The following is a 14,562-nucleotide window of genomic DNA, read 5'->3' as shown; positions in this document are numbered from 1 at the left end:
TGTATTTGAATATATTCCTTTTAATTTTGAATTCTACTTAAAATATCAAATATAAACTTAAGACAGAAGACAGATAATGAAGTTCTACAACTCTGTAGACAAAAATAATTTGTTTAAATACTGGGAGTTTTTTATCCCAGTCTTTGTGAATTCTAACTGATAACTGAAATTATCCAAAAGGACTCCCAGGAACAGACACTGGAGTTGATCACAAGATACACAAATAAACATATTGTCATAACAACTGGAAAAGGAATTAAACATTAAATGGGCATGGCCATTCAAAATCAATAAAAACAAAATGTGATCTTTAATATGGAGGTTCCCATGACAGGGGAAAAAGAAGGGAAGGATTGGGAGAGGAAAAAAAAAAAAAACCAAAAACCAAAACAAAAACAAAGAAAATTAAGAGGCTAGACTTGATGTGCTAGGGTAGATGGATAACCTGGGGTACCCCACTCACTGGGGGGAGAAGGGAAGTGAGGAGTGGGGGAAGGATTTCAGAGGGGGTGACAGGAGAAGAACAGTGAGAGGATATAATGTGAATAAATAAAAATAATAATAAAATTAAATTAAAAATGTTGTCTGACTGGAATATCATTTTTAAAATTGTTTTATTTATTTACATTCCAAATCTTGCTTCACTTCCAGGTTTTTCCTCCAAGAGTTTCTTCACCTCTTTCCTCCCTTGCCTTTGCCTCTGAGAGGGTACTCTCCCTTCCTATTCCCCCACCCATGCTCTGCAGCATTAACTCTCTACAGGATTAGGTGCATTATCCTTCACAGAGGCCAGACAAGGTAGTCCACTGTATATATATATATATATTTCAGGTTTCATGGACCAGCACAAACCCACACATCTATGAATACTTGGTATTTGACAAAGTAAAAACCATACAGTGGAAAAAAAGAACACATCTTCAACAAATTGATCTGCTTGTAGAAGAATGAAAATTGATCCCTCCTTATTTGTTTTTTTTTCATTTTTATTAATTTCTTCATTTATATTTCAAATGCTATCCCCTTTTCTAGTTTCCTCTCCGAAAGTCCCCTATACCCTCCCACTGTCCTGCTCCCCAACCCACCAACTTCTGCTTGCTGGCTCTGGCATTCCCCTGTACTGGGGCATATGATCTTCTCAAGACCAAGGGCCTCTCCTTATCTCATTGTACAAAGCTCAAGTCCAAGTGGATTAAGGACCTCAACATAAGACCAGATACACTGAATCTAAAAGAAGTGAAAGTGGGAAATAGCCTCCAACACATTACCACAGGGGAAAATTTCCTGAACAAATCGCCAATAGCTCAGGCTCTAAGATCAACAATTGACAAATGGGACCTCATGATACTGAAAATATTTTTGTAAGGCAAAGGGCACTGTCAATAAGACAAAATGGCAACCTAAAGATTGGTCAAAGATCTTCACTAGCCCTACATCTGATAGAGGGCTAACATCCAAAGTGTAGATGACTCAGGAAGTTAGACAAACAAAAACAAAAACAAAAACAAAAAACAAAAATAAAACCAAAAAACCAAAAACCAAACAAACAAACCAACAAAGTCACCCAATTAAAAATGTGATAGAAAGCTAAACAAGGGAGACAAAATAATCATGGGAGGCAGAGGGATGGAGGGACCTGGGTGGGAGAGTGAAGGTGGAGGGGAAATGGGGGACAGGATTAAATATCATATAATGTAAACACATAGAAAAACAAAGGGTATTCCGGTCATATGGACATTTGCTCAAATTGATTTAATTAAAAAATTGGGTTGTAAGAGCATGGGTATGATGTTTTGTGATGATGCATGGGTTAAGTGAGTTGATCTATCTCTCTGTCTCTCTCTCTGTCTCTGTCTCTGTCTCTTTCTCTCTTTTGCCTTTTTTTTTCCTTAAAGAGTAAGGTACTCAGTAAATTTCTGAGAGTTCTCATGGAGCCTGTGGCTGGGGAAATGGCTATAGAATGATCATTGTGTGACTGCCTTAAGCTTACTCAGTGATAGCCAGTGACAAGTGGAAGGAAGAAATTATCTTTCTCTAATGATGACATGTGCAGTAAGAATATAAAGAAGAGAGAAATCTTATTAGCTATGGACTTTCAGTACACTTTTGTCTTCTTATTTTATTAGAGGAGAATTTTGAAATCACTTGTTTCTGAGATTGGTCATTTTTGGAATAAAACACAAAGATATACTGGAATCTTGAAGAGATGCTGGACGAAGGAGAGAAACTTTTTCAGTACTATATTCACTTGTAAATTGCTTATGATCCTGTGAATAATGTTCTGCTTGTGCTTATCTGAGCAACTCTACCTGCATTCACTAAGTCATGGTCAATTACCATGACAACAAAGAAAGCCTAAAGACAGAATGGAAATGTATTGAGTAAAGAAAAGGCAAAAGTGAGCAGGAAACAAGAAAAGGTAATGGTAATGAATATGATAAAAATGCATTCTAAACATGTGGGCTGGAGTGGAAATGAACTCTTGGTGCTCTGGCAGAGGACCTGGGTTTGGTTCTCATAGGCCTTGTGATATCTTACAGCCCTCCATAGCTCCATTTCCAAGGCATATGTAGCCTTTTATGACCTCCAGCAGCACTAAGCATGCTTATGGAGCACTGTACACCCATGCAGACTGAACACTGAAACATATGAAATTAAATTTAAAATGTAAAATAGTACACTATGTATAAATAATGCCACAATGTAATGAATTATTTTGTATAATATATTGCCAATGAAAGAATTTATAAAAGAATACACTACATGAAGCTATTTATCTTCAGTGATAGGATAGGACATGGTTCTAAGCTCATACAGATGTTACATGCTTCTTGTACTATTATGACTCTTAAAAAATGTAATCTCCTATGATTTAATTCACATGCCACTGTTGAAGTGACTGTGGGTCTTTGGTGTGGTTTTTTGAATTAGGAGGGCATCAGGGGAAAATTGTATTCCACAAGAGCCTCAGCCCATGCTACTTTGGTGTATTTCAAAATCTACGGAAAAGAATACAAAGAGATAAAGAAAAAGAGCACATAGCTGTGCTACTACTGTTGGTTGCATGACTTAGATGCTTAGACGTAGAGAATAACTTCATTTAAGTCCTTTCAGGAAGCAACACAAGGCATGATATCCTGGGAAAGCAGTTTACACACCTAAGGAGGATAAAGAAACCTTATCTTAAAACAATACAATGCAGCATTTGCTTTGCTATGAGAAAGTTATAAAAGGGACAACAGTTCTGACCCTTCATGAAGAGTGAGTAAATCCTATATTTTCAGTGGCACAGGTGGCCTATGAAGAGATGATTAAAAAGGTGATGCCAGAGACATGATAATTAAATTTAAAGTTTTGGTTCATTAGCCACAGGTGTGTGTGTGTGTGTGTGTGTGTGTGTGTGTGTGTGTGTGTGTGTGTGAGGGGAGGTGTCTGGTTTGTGTGTATCTCTCTCTGTGTGTATTTGTGTGTGTGTATTTGTGTGTGTGTGTGTGTGTGTGTGTGTGTGTGTGTGTGTGTGTGTGAGTGTTTGTGCACGGAAGTGCAGTGTCCTTGTCCACAAATGTCAGAAGAGGTCATTATAGGTTCTGCACTGAAAATGCAGGCAATTGAGAGTGACTGGAAATCAGTATCGGGAAGAAAACTCAGGTCCTCTGCAGGAGGAGTCTGTGCTACTCAGCAGTGCACACTTGCTAAATCAAACAGGGCTGCCCTGTTTCCTCCACTTGAACATGAGTGCAAAAGAACTATCTCCTCCATGGATACCTTTAGACCTTGAGCAATAGTGAATATCAGTGCAGAACACATGTGGAGTAGACCAGTTCTCTCTCCACTGTGCTTGAAAAATGGCTCTCCCCTTGCTTTTGAGTTCCACATGATAAATCCATCCTCTGGACCACTTTATGCTGACGTGAAAAGAGTTGACATGTTATAGCAACCTGAAACTCCACATTTGCAATGGCTGGTCCCTTAATGAGTAGAGAGTTTATGTCAAGTTACAACCAAATAACATGAAGAAGAAAAATCCAACTACAGCAAGAAAGAGAGAGCAATAAAAATGTTCAGTCCAAGCAACCAAGTGACAGAAGGATAGACATGGACTGTCTGAGCTTGTCAGGCGACATTCTGAACCTGAAGAATACAGGTCTCCAGGGGAAGACACCTCCTTAAAGGAAAAGGGCTAAAATTGTCTTGTAAACTTTGAATGGACCTCTGAGACAGAATGACACATACTTTTACATGAGGATAAGTTCACTTAATTAAAGGTAACAATGAAATCCAGATGGAAGTAGTGGACATTTTTTTCTGACAGTCTTTTAAAAGCATGATTATCATGCCCATGACCCTTTTACACTTCCACAGGCTGGATGCAACAGGCTAAGATAGCCTAGGGAAGTGATTCTTAAATTTGGTGGGCATCAGAGTCAGCCAGTCAGGAGCACACTGGCAATATCTATCATCAGTACACTTGGGATGAAGCCTCTTTAGCATATTAACCAAATTCTCAGGTGATGCTGATGCTGTTGGCCTGAAGACTATGATTTGAGTGATAAGCCAGTCATATGGTAAGAGTCTAGGTTCCTGAATTCCAATGTAGACAAATACACCTTTCTGGTCATAAATGTGTGTATGTACAATATGTGTAAATTTATAAATTCTGGAATATATTGGTCATAGCATCTGGGATCACCCAAAATGTTTACAGAGTGTTCTGGCATGAGATAAGAATTGAATGTAGATTTGATGGAAAAATAAAAGAGTTATTTTGAATAATAAGAAAGAAATGAAAGTGATGAATAAATGGGTTAGACATGAGTGGGGACAAGGGTCCCAGTGTTTAGGATATAGGTCTGGATACAGAGTTATTGGAAAAATATTTACATCAGGATGTACTAAGATGTGGACTTGTCAATACATAACATTGATTTATTTATTTAGTGTGTGTGTGTGTGGGTGGGTGTGTGTGTGTGTGGGTGGGTGTGTGTGTGTGAGCTTGTGTGTGCACACCTGCTATAGCATTCATGCCATAGGTAGGAAGAAAACTTGTGGGAGTAAGTTCTGTACATTGTGTATCTCAGAATTAAACTCCAGTCATCAGGCTCAGTAGTAAGTTTCTGTACTTAATCAACATCTCACTGTCTGAAAAGAAAGCCTTGAAGATATGGGCACAGGGGAAAAATTCCTGAATAAAACAGCAATGGCTTGTGGAGTAAGATCGAGAATCTACAAATGGGACCTCATAAAATTGCAAAGCTCTGTAAGGCAAAAGACACTGTCAATAAGACAAAAAGGCCACCAACAGATTGGGAAATGATCTTTACCAATCCTAAATCAGATAGGGGACTAATATCCAATATATATATATATCAAGAACTCAAGAAGGTGGACTTCAGAAAAATCAAATAACCCCATTAAAAATGGGGCTCAGAGCTAAACAAGGAATTATCACCTTTTTCATAGGTCTTAATTATGAAACACCCACCAGGGTGACCATGGGAAATGTTTCTTGATTCCTTATTTATTTATTTTTTTAGCATCTTCTCTGTACAAGAATAACACTTTCTGGTATTATAAGGGTAAGGAGCAAGCATTCATTGAAAATAGGCTGCTTGAACTGTGCTGTGAACTACCAATAATCCTCAGCTTTATGAACAGAACTTAATAGGAGAAGGCCAAAAGAAGTCCTGAGAACAATGTGTAAGACACACTGAGAGCTATGTTACCTACTATTTGTGTTAGAGATGAGACAAACAAAACTGACCACAAGACTTCTAAGCCATTGTTGATGAGGATACAAGAGACAGAAAAACTGAAGATTGTATGAATGATATTTTCTTGCTTTTAATGTTTATGTTTGGTTAGGTTGAGTCTAAGATAGATATATATTAAAAAAAAAAACGAAGCTAGGCGAATGGTTCAGTGGTTAACAGCACCAACTGTCCATCTGAAGATCATGAGTTTAGTCCCAAGCCACCCATAAACTACCTGGTCTACAGAGTGAGTTCCAGGACAGCCAGGGCCTATACACAGAGAAACCTTGTCTCAAAAAAGGAAAAAAAAAAAAAAAAAAAAAAAAAAAGGAAAAGAAGAAGCGGCCACATCCATCCAGCCATCCAGCTACATTCTTTAGGCCTGGCATGGTGGTACACGCCTTTAATCCCAGCACTTGGGAGACAAACACAGGCAGATTTCTGAGTTCGAGGGCAGTCTAGTCTACAGAGTGATTTCTGAGACAGCCAGAGGTATACAGAGAAACCCTGCCTTGAAAAACAGAGAGAGAAAGAGAGAGAGAGAGAGAGAGAGAGAGAGAGAGAGAGAGAGAGAGAGAGAGAATAGAAAATTGGGCTGCTGGGACATTTGAAAACTACAGAATTCTGTAATTATGGCAAAGACAAAAAAAAAATCAAACCAATATGGTTGACCTACAGACCTTGAAAATCTCAGGTTGATAGAAAGAAGACAAGCCATGTAATAGATACAGTTCATCCAAATTTAATTTGTGTGAAATATTTTCCTAGTCACACAGACTCCACAACAACTATTTAACATCTGCAAGTTCCCCCAGAGACCCAAGAAGAGTTTATTAAATAGACTATGTTGGATTCAACTATGGTTACACAGTATTTCTCAAGTATCCACTTACACAAGAAAATAGAAAGAGTAAAGGAGATCTAGACCTGGAGTATAAAACTGTAAGGGGTCTTAAGAAGCATCCTTGAAACATTTTCAAATGTATTATGATAGTTCAGCAGCCACCACATTGCATTAAAATCATAGAGCACCCTTCTCTCTAAATACACTTGAAGGCCCATTTTGGACTACAGTGACATTTTCTTGATTTCACTAAGTGAGTTGAATTGATTGAAAACTTGGGTGCACTTAAAACTGTCAGTGTTGCTCAAGAGCATCTTTTCCAGGTAGGTGTTCTGTTGATTTTTAATAGTGATTTTCCTCTATAGTCAAACTTCCAGGTCCTGTCATCTTCAGGTTTCTCATCAAACAGTGCAGGTTCAGTAAAAGGTCTCACCAGTTCTAAACGTATGTCAAAAGTACTCAGTAAATCCAAGGACTCTCTTGAATATCCAAGATCATAGCATAGGTTTGGGAACTTTATGGGTCTCAGATATCATAGAGATTCTCAGCTTATTAAACAGCATCAGAATATATATATTGAATGCTCATTAAGATATGAATCCACAAGGAATTGGAACAGATGTTTATAGAAAGGAAATGTAGTCCATGCTCTTAGCCTTCTAACAACACAATTTGTAGTAGATTTCATTATTTCCACTTAATAATATAAATCAGTGGAAGAAAAGTTGAGGAGTCAAGAACAATGTCTTTCTAGAGAATGTGGGTTTGATTTTCAGCACTCAGCTGATAGCTCACAATCACATGTAACAGTAGTTTCAGGGTATCCAATATTCTTTGCTGGCCTCCACAGGTACCAGGCATGCAGATATCTAAGAAGCATTGACTGAACACTGGGGAACATTTAAAACACTCACAGTTGCTCAAGGAGATTTTTTTTTCTAGAAGGGTGGATGCATCGAGATTTTTAATAATGTTGTTTTTTCTCTGTTGCCAATTTGTCGCATGCATGCAAAAATGTTAATAAATTAAATGAATAATTAAAAATCAACCCTGAGATAGGAATATTGAATGACATGTGAGTCATGATAACATACCTCTACAGAATAAATAACTGAAAATATGTTCCTCTTTCTTTTCTCCCCCACTACCTGCCTTTATACCCAAACAATTCAGGGAATAATTGTTCCCTTAGCATCTGTGTATTGAGACTCTTTGCCCAAGAAAATGTGTAACTGAAGAAATGTAAGGAATGATGCTAGTTCAAAGCACTGGCTTCAGGTTTCCAGTCCTTAGGTAGTAGTAGATGATGGAATAAGAGCCAGACTTTTTGTCTACCTTATGTGACACAATTCATATGCCTCAGTTATTCTCAGATAACTCTGAACATTAACAAAATCCAGCATTCAGCAAACCACACTGAGGTAAAGAATTCCTGAGGGTTCAATGGAACTGTTATTATATATACTACTCTAAACATAATCATGTTGCCACAATGTGATACTGATGCCCATCCAATGCTGAAAACACCTGGTCACACAAGCACCTTTATAAGTCTACCTCAGAAGCACTCTTTCTATGATTAATAAAATGAAGTGCAATGTGAGTCTTCACCTGCTATCTGACTGGCATATAGATGGTCCTGTAGTGTCCAACTCTATTCACTTATATCTTTACAAATTTATTCTCAGATATTTGGAAGAGGGAAGATTAGGTACTGTTAATATGAAATTTATTCCTTATAATAATATTGCTTATTATGCCTCTTCTTTGCTTAAAACCAATAGCCATACCTTGCAGAAATATGCAAATATTTTTTTAAAAAATTACTTGTATGTAATCATTGTAATGCATGCCATAAGGACATTTTCTTGTAAGTATTTGTGTTTGTAGTTACTTCTTTTCTGTGTTATCACTTGTGACATTTCTATGCCTCCTTCTGTTCTGCTATTCCCTTTTGTTCTCTTAGTCTAGACTGGGCAGCTGTGTATGCCTGATTTTATATATCTTATAAAATCTAGGATCCCTAGATGAGAGAATTGTGATACTTCTCTTCCTTAATTGTCTGTAGTTGTTTCGTATGATAATCTCCAGTTGTATCTATTATCAAAAATGGCAAAATTTCTTTCTTCCTGTGGCTTTATATTGTATCCATTATATATTGTCACTGAATACAAACACACACACACACACACACACACACACACACACACACACACACATGCATGCATACACATGTGCATACATGCACACACACAAAGTTATACAAAATTTTATGGTCAAACTCTTATTATGACTTGTACCTTAGCTATTGTGAACTGTTCTGAAATAAACATTAATATACAAGCATTTCAGTGGCATACTGACTTCGAGTTTCTCAGTGAATATTAAGTGGTATTATAGCTGGGCCTTACGTTAAGTTTTCTAATTTTCATGTTTAAAATATATTTTTCACTTTTGAGGCTTTGTGTAAAAACTGCCTGCATTTATTAAAGTACTGCAGAAATAGAAAACAGAAAGATAACCTAATCAGACTTAATCTTCACCATTACCAGCCATAATCATTATTATCAGAAAGTTGGTATTGCTTCAAGTACTCATGAGGCTAGACACCATACCTAAAATACACTATAACCTCCACAGAGGCCAATAATATTAAAACACGAGGAAAAGTCCACTTTGAAATTATTTTCTTGATGTATGTATGTATGTATGTATGTATGTATGTATGCATTTATTTATTTATGTTAATGCTATGTATGTCAGTGTTTTGCCTGTATGAGTGTCTGAATGAGGGTGCCAGATACCCTAAAATGAGAGTTACAAATAGATATGAACTGCAATGTGTGTGCTGGGAATTGAACTAGGGACCTCTGGAAGAGCAGCCAGTACTCAACCACTGAGCCATCTCTCCAGTCCAGAATTTATTATCATTAATTTATAGGTGATTCTGTATGATGTGAGTTCAGGTCAAGTTAACACTAGGATTTCTTTTTCTTTTAATTTAATTTTTGTTCATAGGTATGTGTGTGTGACTTTGTGTGTTTGGAACATGGGTAAAGACACTGGCAGAAGCCAAAAGTGGACACTAGACTCCTTGAAGCTGGAGGTGCAGGCAGTTATGAGACACTGGACAAAATAACTGTGAACTAACTAAACTCGGGTCCTCTAGAACAGCAGTTAGTACTTGAAACATCACAGCTGTCTCTCCAGCCACAACACACAAGTGTTTATGTAATAGACTATTCAAAGAACAGGGATGTAGCTCAGTGGTAGAGTGCTTCCTGTCTCATCTAGCACATCCATGGTCCTGAGTTCAATGTCCAGCATCACTGTCACATCAAAAATCAAATATATCTCTCTATGCACGTTGGCGACCTTCCAAGAACTATAGATTTTTCATGACTTTGTTAAAATATACTGTTCTGTTTCCGATAACATGATTTAGCAAACATACATGTGCTGTGGTTGGGGTAAGATAGTCCCAAAGGAACACATGTAAACTTTGCCCTGAGGTTGATAAGATTAGGAGGTGGTAGAACTGGAACCAAGTAATAGGTCCAAAAACTTTGAAGGCACAACTTTGAAAGGGTTGTGGCAATCCAGAATTGCTTCTCTGTTTCCCTGTTTAAGATGTGACCATTCTCTTTGAATCATGCATGTAACTTAACAGAGAACCAAAGCAGTAGCAATAATTACAATTGAACATGAACATTCAAAATTATGAGCCAAGACAAATATATTTGTTTAAATAAGAAGTTTGTGCCAAGGATTTTGTTATGGTAACAGGGAGCAAATGTAATCAAAGTATTTGTTTGTACATATAACTTCACCAGTTGTCAAGGTTCCTTAGTGATGTCAGAAATTCTGACTTTTGAATTGGATCAAACAACAAGCCTTTAGCTACACTGAATACCAAAATTCGAGCTCATAATTCTTTGTCTACCTGCTGAAGGGCTCAGAAGGAACAACCTACTCAATGCAACTAAAAAGGATCTGCTAAAGAGCAATGTAAAGATGAACATAATTGAGATGACAGGTTATCAATCATTTTTTGGAGAAACAGCAGTCAGAAAACCCAGCAAGAGTCTTGTGACTGCATGAGGATTTCCTGAACATTCCAGTACTTTGAAGAAGAATCACTTCTTAGAGGTATGGCTGCAGACAGTTCAGCAATCTGCATTTCTTCTTCATGATGGGGTTGGCTTTCCTACCAACCATCAGTAACTAAGCAACAGTCAGTCTCTCAGCCTCTTTTGTTCACCAAGTTTATATTAAAATATCTGAAACTATTCTATTTTAATTTCTTAATTTTAATTTTTATTTCATGTGCATTAGGATTTTTTTTTTGCCTGCAAAAATGTCAATGCAAGGGTACTAGAGCATCTAGAAATGAAATTACAGACAGTTGTGAGCTGTCATGTGTGTGCTGGGAGTTGAATCTGGGTCCTTTGGAAGATCAGCCAGTGTTCTTATCCACTGAGTCATTTCTCTAGCACACTGACATGATTCTTATGATAGTGTGCGAATAAATACTTTAATAGCAGCAAAAGCCTCCTAGGAAAGATGCAGTAGCCTCCTCTGTTTATATTGTTCTGCTGCACAGTAGGGCCACATGATGGATACATTACTTTATCTGGGCACTGAAATCCAATATGCTGAATTTTTGTGTAACTTCCATTTACAGAATTCTGAACTGGATCTACAGCCAAAATGAATCAATAATATCCGAAAACATCTTTCTGATGAGATTTCTAAGTTCCATCTCTTTTTAAAAATGCCTAACAAGTATAAATTTATTTAAACACTACAAAGAGCCAAGGAAAGAGATTTATTCTTATCTTGATGATGAAAGTTTTCATGCACCATTGAAGAGCAGCAATGTCTTGTTCAAAGCCATAGATGTCACAAATAGCAGAGCTGGCATTTAAGCAGATGTTCTTTCAGGGGTCCATGGTCTCCAATATAGCAGTTCTAATTTTACAGTAGTGGTTTTCAAATGGAAGGGCTAAAGGCATGGCCCAGAAATGAACCTTTAAAAACATGACCACACTGACTCCCACCTTGATCCAAAGCTCAGATATATCCTGTTGGGCATTCTGGAGGTGAAATTTAAGTATGTTTAATGGGTAAATTTGAAGGAGTTTCAATAAACACATTTTAGTTAAGGGTATGCAAACTTTTGTAGGAAGGCCTCTGCATGCATATATATATATATATATATATATATATATGATACAGATACACACATATATTAGGATTGAAAGAGGGTTTAGCAGCTAATAGTACTTGTTGCTTTTTCAGAAGACAAGCATTGAGTACCCAACATCATCATGGTGGCTCTCAACTTTCTGCAATACAGTCCAGAAGAATTGATTCCCTTTTCTGGCCTCCACAGGCATTGTGTACATGTGGGTGCACATATACCCATACACGCAAAACACTATACACATGAAACAAAAATAAATCTTCCAAAAAATTCAGTATTTCATGCCATTGTAAAAATTAAACACTTGGAAGATACTCTGAATCTAGATCCATTGATAATGCCTAGCACAGACAGGCAATAGGCAAGCTATATGCTATTTAACTTGCAAAGACAGATATTAGTTAACTTGAGATCTAGGCAGTGCTGATATTTGAAGTCTGAACTGAAGCCAAATCTAACACAATAGGGGGCCAGTGAAATCATACCAAGTACAACTTAGTTTTGGTCTTCAACATGCAAGAGACTTGAGCAAACATCTCTGAGTCCTTGGGTCCTTGAAAGATCCCACAAAGTATGTAATATTGTTGGGGAATAAGTATGTGATTACAACAGTGAATTACTTTGAATTACTTACAGATCATAAATAAAGACAAGGGCATATGCATATATATATATATATATATATACACAAATACATATATATTTATACACATACACACACATATACACATATATGTATACATATATGTATATATATATATATACACACACATATAGCACAGACATAGACATGAACATATAATATAGATATGGGTAATACATGTGTGTATTTGTGTGTACATATGCATATATATCACCCTTAAAAATATTGGGTCTGAAAACATGGTTGCAGGAATCCTGTCCACCTCCAAAGGGTGCCCATACCTTAGTCACTATATTATCCTATATGATGTGCTCTGTCCTTGTGTTCTTAGTGACAGGAAGAGTAAAAGCACAGCTCTAGACTAAATGAATTCAAATATCTGTGATTTTAAATTATTTATTATTGTATTAAATACATTTTATTTATTGTTATTGCATGTGTATGCTATGTGCATATGTTATGTTTGTATTGTATGCTTGTGGGGGCAGTGTACATGTATAAGGAACACATGAAGAAGCCATAAGACACCTTCTAGAACCTGTTCTCTTCTTCTACTTCAACATTCATTCTAGGAGACAATCTCAGGCGACCAGGATTACACAACAAGGCACTTTTACCTGCTGCACAGGCTCACTGGTTCTCACATCCCAGCAATTATTTGAAAGTACTGTCTGTATTCCAAGTTCATTGTTAAACTCCTTTGTTTTTCTATCCTCAACAGGTAAAAGGCCCTACCTAAAACATTTTGGTCAAACATGAGAGTGTAAAATATGAAGTAAGTGCTTAATAAATACTAGACCTCTAGATTAGACAAAAAGCTCATGACTGGACCACTTATACACCTGCCATATACTTTTGAATACATTCTATAGAGTGTTTTCTGCAAACACACACAAACACAACCACATGTAGATGTGCATCCCCCCTGCCCCTTGTTTGTTTGTTTGTTTGTTTGTTTGTGTGTGTGTGTGAGTTGTGTTTGGGAAGGCAAACAATTTTGGGGATACAGAACTTTATACTGATCTGATCAATGTTTGAATGTAGTACTTATAAAATTACAGTGTTCCTCTCAGATTACAAGCTCTCATAGGAACACACCAAAATTTTGTGAATCTTTCTTATACTAGCACTTAGCTTTACTCACAGTGTTGTGTAAATGTTACATAACTATGGAAACATACTCCCCTTGTCAGGACAAACACAGCCCTGCCGGCACATACAGGGTTTGCAAATGCCACCTTCTGTTATATATTGAGTTAAGTGTACTGAATTCTTACCCCACTGGTGTCTGTGATCACTTTACACCAAACACATAGGGACTTTTGTTCTTAATAATGGAAAAAATATTCCTAGTGAGCAAGAAAATCAGTAATTTCTAGAAAGATGGAGAGCCTTAAATTGAATCAAACTCTCTCAAAGACCAACCCTCACAAATATTGTCAGTCTAGTAAGGATCTTCCTGAGATACTTGCTTCCACAAGTATGCAATTCTGCCAGCATTAATAAGGCTGATGATCAAAAGGGGCCATGGTATCCATCTATTTCCAGCCACTAGGGTGTTTGATCTCGTCACTTTTAAGGTACAGAAAGCTGTAGGAGCTATGGGCTATCCGTTTCCTGGTACAAAGTGGCAAGGAAGGCAATAATTCTGACCTTCAGTTAAAGCTATCCCATCCCCATATTGGAGATATCTAAGAAACTTGCTGATAAATTTCTGGTTTGTCTTTCTGACATCACTTTGGTTATATTTAAGGCTCTTAGTCAGACAATAATATTTACTTACTTGACTTCTCTGGGGAAAAAAATCTGCATTCATGATTACTCTGAAATTGAGATAAGAAGTATCAGAAGGGAAGCCAATGCCCTTACTTGTGTGTATGTCCTGATAATCAGGAATAAATGTTATTTGAATAAAATAATATTTTTTTTTACAGAAAATGACTGGCTTGACTGGCTTTGTACACTACAACATGCCACCCAAATTAACATGACACCACTTTTTTTGCACAAAGACTTTATTTTTATATAAATATAAATAATTTCCTAGTGAATGTAGCAAAAATCCTACATATTCAATACTCAGACTGCCTAAACTTTTCAGTGTTATATGAAAAACGAT

At 36.9% G+C, this 14,562-nt stretch overlaps 1 protein-coding gene across 14 annotated transcripts in view; it reads right to left on the bottom strand.

Moving 5' to 3' along the window:
* Grm7 (glutamate receptor, metabotropic 7) overlaps nucleotides 1–14,562 on the bottom strand; it is a 921,882-nt gene that overhangs the window by 444,919 nt on the left and 462,401 nt on the right. The window lies entirely within an intron of this gene.

The sequence above is a fragment of the Mus musculus genome, chromosome 6 (assembly GCF_000001635.26).
Source record: "Mus musculus strain C57BL/6J chromosome 6, GRCm38.p6 C57BL/6J".
In the NCBI taxonomy this organism is placed as follows: Eukaryota; Metazoa; Chordata; class Mammalia; order Rodentia; family Muridae; genus Mus; species Mus musculus.
The sequence above is the reverse complement of the archived record's forward strand: the minus strand, read 5'-3'. Positions and strand labels throughout refer to the sequence as shown.